This window comes from Vanellus vanellus (assembly GCF_965231255.1).
Source record: "Vanellus vanellus genome assembly, chromosome: 4".
NCBI classification, from domain to species: domain Eukaryota; kingdom Metazoa; phylum Chordata; class Aves; order Charadriiformes; family Charadriidae; genus Vanellus; species Vanellus vanellus.
Window position 1 is genome coordinate 61,140,016 of NC_138909.1, and position 6,000 is coordinate 61,146,015.

Here is a 6,000-nt window from a genome sequence, read left to right on the forward strand (position 1 = left end):
CAGTAATCCAAAAGGGCAGAAGAGATAGCTATGTAAATATACTCTGGTTATCCTGAAATCAAAACCAAGTGAAATAATGTGAAAAGTGTTCTCCCATAAAACCATTAAAGAATAGGAATGCAATTGATTGTAGTTAGTGTGACTTTAAGAAAATAGATCATTTCAAACAGGCCTGTTTTTTAATTGCATTGAATGTGAAGTTTGGTGCATAAAATTTCTTGTAGCTATAGAGTATATGAAGTCTTTTGTAATAAGTACGGTCAATAATATTCTGGTGAAAAATTAGATTTATAGCACAGCAAAAAAACGGTTGATAAATGGCCTAAAGATCAGATATATGATAGATTTCAAGTGCTTGCCAATGGTGAATCATCATCAAACGGTGGATTTCCTAGTGAGGTACTACTCAGGTTGATATTAGGCTCAATGTTTTTTCAACATTTCAGCAATGATATGAGGAAGTAAATATGAAATCAGTGATGATAAAATGAGTGGATGGAGAGGTAAATAACGCTGAAGATTTGGCAGTCATTTAACGGAATCTGGATTGCTTGATTAGCTGGACCTATTCAAGGAATACTATTCAGTAAAAGTGTTCATCAGTGAACAGAGACTTTAGGCAAGAATTTAGGAGACTTCAGACTGGAAAATGGTGCATACAGGTGATAGTTTCAGTCTTACTTATGTCTTTTGCTGTGTGAGTTTTTTCTCTAACACAGTCTACAGTTCCGTATCTATAAGTTTTGCCCAGCAATTCTGGTCCGCTTCATAGATGTTCAGATCTTTTAGCCATGCTTTTCTTCCACTTTTCATGCATGAAAATAGTTCTTGCGAGGATCTTGGTGTCATCTGTATGATAAAATGCACACACACTTTCAGCATGTTGGCTATGGAATGTAATGGAAATAGTAGTGCCAGAGTCACCTAAAAGATAAATTGAACATACACAGATGTATACAGCGCAGCACTTTTTGGAAGTGTGGCTAACAGCACATGTGCAATGTATTTCTTACAGGTAAAAAAAAAAATTAACCTTAGCCTTCTCTCATAAAATCTCTCTGAAGTACTGGAAAATATCCCTAATTTATGTATTCTACTATTTAACTTAAACAATGCATTGTCTTTTGTGGTTTTGTTTATTTGTTTGGTTTTGTTGTTAGTGGTTTGTTTTGTTTTGTTTTGTTTTTTTTTCCAAACAGTGGTCAGCCCATGCAATTATTCTACTGGCTCTTCTGTTTGCTCTTTGATTCCCAGAGTGATGAGGCTCTACTGGTATGCATCCTTTTGCTTGGAACACAATGAACGTTTAGGCTCCGTTACCTATATTCTATACTCTGATGAGAAAAATATCTACCTGGAAAGTCACTCTCTCAGTTATTTTAACCCCCTTTTCCTTCAGCAGACATACACATTCATTTAAAAATATACTAATAGATGCTTTCCCCTGAAGTACTACTGCAGATTCTGTCTTTTCCAGTTTATTTACTCTCAGATTAAGTTCAGATTGTTTGTTAACCTGGACAGTATTTTTTATAACCCTGCATGCTATGAATATAAGTTTTAAAATAGGAGGCTTTTTTGAAACTAATGTAACTGCTTTTGGCACTGTACCGCCAATGCACTTATTGGAAACTAAGATGTCTTTTGCAGCAAGGCTCTTAGTATTTTCATCTGCTGCTGCAGTTCTGTGCCTCGTGCCTATGAAATGATCTTTGGGCTAAAGGGCTTTCTTCTCTTTACTTTTACTGCCTTACATCTTCTTTCAAATATTGGATCATAATTTGGTTTGTATTGTTTGGCCGAGCGGCTCTTGAAGACTCAGTTGAAGGATGTCTGCTTGTCTGCTTCCAGGTTCATTTCTTGTAGTATTTTGTGTTCTCCATAACATCAGAATATCATCTAGCTTGCATAAACTTTACTTTGATTTGGGTGACTTTGCTTGGCACATTCTAATTACTATTTTAGGGTAAATCTCACTCCACAGATTTTATATTCCAGATCTCAATTGTGATTTTTTACTTTAGCAGAAGCTCAATCTCCCACAATTGCAATATTAGCTTGTCAGTTTTATAGCAGTCAAAAAAACCCCAGTTTCCTTGTTCTTTGAAGGGTTACATAAAACATATAAATTGTGTTTTATTTTTAATGTGACAATGCAGAACGTCTCACATTTCAAAATCACAACTTCATAGCTATCCTCCTCTGCCTGAATTAACTGAAATCTGTTAAAAACAAGTACATTAGAATAATTGCTTATCAAATTACAGCTGCTCCTTATTATTCCTTTCAGCTGGCAACTTCCCGTAATATTAATTATGGGAAATTTTAGGAAAAACAGTGCTAGTTTAAGACATACTCGGAAAGTAAATGAGGTTATTTGCTTAGAATTCTGTAGAAGAAGATGTGAGCTACACCAAGCTAACTGTGGCTTTTATATTTACAAGAATCATGTACGTGGAAGTGGAGCCAAATTAAAAAAATAGAGGATAGTTAAAATGTTGAAATGTGAATGACTCAATTTTTCAAAATGTTGAATGTTAGGAGTAAATTAATATTGCTTCATTTTAATTGATTGCATCCTCCATATTGGCTTTCTATAACATTTCCAAGTATAAGTTACTTTGGCAGGTGCAGTCAGTGAGACATTGTGCAGGTCCTGGGAGACAAATGGATGCTACAGGGTAGGGTAGGATAGGGTATTGTTGGGCTCCCGATGGCTTCCCTTCTTGCTGCAAGGGATGCTCAGCTGCATGAGGGGTGGTTGGTGAGGGTATGGTGGCCTGAGGGATTCCCCACATGGGCCAAAGGCCTTGATAATTTCCAACAAGGGAGAGCAACCATGAAAAAAAAAAAAAAAAAAGAGATAGATACAGCGGCTCTTAGCTTTTGTGATTTTTAAGATGACTGAGATATAAGACATTGCTCTGCTGCAGATTATGTAAAGCCACTGTTGACAATTGTTCAGAGTCTCTGGAGGTTCAGTACAGACAAACTTGTGGGTTCCACCTTGAAATACTGCCGGGTTTGGCTCTGAGTTCACAGCAATTGAGATATTGCCTAAAGCTCATACGGGAATGCAAAGTGACCTATCACTTCAGTGAGCCTTTATGTGGATGGTGTTCCACAGACTACAAGGTGGAGGTAAAAAACGGAAAGAATCCAAGAATATCTGTAAAAAGACCTGACCTGCAGAAACCTGATGCAGGTCCTGCAGCCCAGCATAGAAGTTGTGGAGAAAATTCGAAGACTTTATATTAAGGGCATTGACCAATAGATTTTAAAAAACAGTAGCTGCAGGACTCTGTGAATAAAGAAGGCTATTACATCATGTTTCTATATGATCAGGGGATGGAAAAGTTAGAAAGCATTCCTTTACTCTCTGTGATTTATGAAAGAAATGGTTTCTGACAATTTCAGATTCATAAGAAGGAGATAAAGAAGTTTTTCAGCTCCAAACACTAAGCCTTGGGTTGCGATACAATTGCAAGCGCGTGCCTGCAACCCCACTACCAATCTGGATCTCAGAGAATGAGGAAAGTCATTGCTCAAAGAATTATTTAGAGCTGCATGTGTCCAAATTAATCTGAATTAGTTGTCTAAAGGGAGAGAAGAGGGAGCTAAACAGTTTTTGATATATATTTGTGTTAAGAGGAGTCTTAAATCTGCTGAACATAAGTTTACTTATGGAGTTTACAAATACAATGGAAAAATCTAAAAAGACTCAGGTGAAAGTAGGTACAACTACCAAAGACGAGTACATAACTGGCTCTTGATGAATGGTAAAACTAATAAATTCTTTGGGTTTGTAATAGAATACTTAATGACTAATTTTATTAAAAACTGTGTTTGTGGTAAAAATGGGTAGGCAAAGGTGTGAAGAGATATGTCATTTCTGTAAAAGACAAGTAGGAGGAGAACAAGATGAAATTTTATATAAAGCTTAACAGAGAAGCTGAGAGAATATCATTAAAGAAAGTGGTGTTTTCTGAGGTTAGTAAGTTTGTTTAAAGCTTTTATACTTGTTAAAAAAAAAACACAGGAAGCACTTTTCCACCTGACACAGGACACTTGGTTGTTGTTTTTCTTTATTATTTTGTAGTCATGTCTTCAGAAATACTGGTCTTTGTGTACACTTGATTAAGAATGTGACTGTTTCAGGATTCTTTGGAAATTGGGTCCATAAACGTTTTAGTGCTCTGTGTGAAGGACTTTTAAGATACTGTCTTCAGTCCTTTTGAAGGATTTGGCTTATGATTTTAAATAAGGAATACGTAAATGTATTATATTAGATATTTTTACAGTTGCATTTTACGGAACATTTAATACCAAATTATTGAGTGTCTATATTATGAGACATCTTTTCTTCACCAAAAATCATTCACGAGTGGAGATTTCTGGAGCTATACAGTTATTGCTGTCATTTCACTTAGAAAGGGTGGATTGCTTTATTCTCAAGGGTTACATAAATTTATGCAGAGGGGTTTCCCCTTTAAAAACATTTTAATTGTTATGACGTATGCTTACACTTGTTTTTCCCTTAGATGTTTTATGTTAATTGAGCTGAACGTGAAACTTGCAGTTACATTTTTCTGTCAAAAGTCGTTCTCTTGATGATGATGTGAATTATTTGCAAAGATATTTCATAGGTAACGAGCAATTTCCATCTTTAAGGAAGCTAATAATATAGTTTATACTAGAAACTTAATATGGTGATACGAATCTTTGGGAACACACCAGACAAAACATCATGCATGACATTGATAACATTTGTTCTAGCCGTGCATATACATCTTTTACTAGTTTCTGATCATCACTCTAATGTATTTCCTACACTTTCAAACAGACTGTGTAGCACGAAGTGCACAGAACTTTAGGTTAAAGGATCAAAAAAGATAAAGCCTCTCTGGCAGAACTTTCTCTCTAGGATGCAGAGGAAGCTTTCTTTGTGTATAGCCAGCATATATTTTCTAAACTGATGGATGGAAGAGATTATGTGTACTTTGGGAGAAGAGTTGCATCATCAAAGGCTTCCCTGAAATGTCAGCGTATTTTTCCTTATACTTATATATGCTATACAAAAACGTTACCAAGCTATACTGTATTGGACAGCATACTATTAATTCCCACCTGTACAGAGGGAAGACATGTTATGAAATGAAATGCTTCTCAGGGTAAAATTAATAAATGAATTTTTAAAGTACCGTTTGACCTATTTTGCCAAGAATTATCTGGAACAGCTACAGATGTAGCAGGTAAATATGGCTCACACATTGACAAGCTACATTTATTTTATATACACGCTATTTTAAATTGAATTTTTTTTTTTTTTCATTTCCAGAAGGTAGAAAATCTGAAAAATACAGAGTACATAATTTAATAGAGTTCAGGATGTAGGAAACCAATTAGGTCTTGAACTCCAAGGCTGAGATTCATGGGTTTAAGTAAGTGATTTTTTTTTTTCTTTTTCCATTAAACCACCAGATTAGTGATTGGCTTGGCATGATCACCAAAAGATTTATAGATCTGTACTTAAAGGAGTGCTATGGGCTTTTATCGTGCTACAAGAGTACTCTGAATAGAATATGCAGCTCTCACTAAAGTAAATTAAGATCATGGTTTATATTCATATTAAAAGTAAAGCTTTCTTTGAAGTCTGTGATTATTAATATGTTTGAGATTAAGCAGTTATTTATATAAATTGCTGGATAAGGGCTAGTCTGTTCAGCGTTTTGGAGAATCAAATTCAAATGTCCTGAATCAACTGCTACTGATTTAATTTCCATGGCTGTGAGATCTGTCCCTGTAGACGGTGGGAGAATAAAAAAGGAGGGGAAGAAGCAGCTCTAGCAATTGTAATGAAGACCTTCTTCAATGATGAGTGCTTTAGCCCTAAAATTGAGCAAAAAGTGCTGTATGAGGAGTCATGTCTTCCACAAAAGAGGTGTGAGAACAGATAGATCAAACATGAATGCAAAGATGAGTGCACAGGAATGGAAGGCT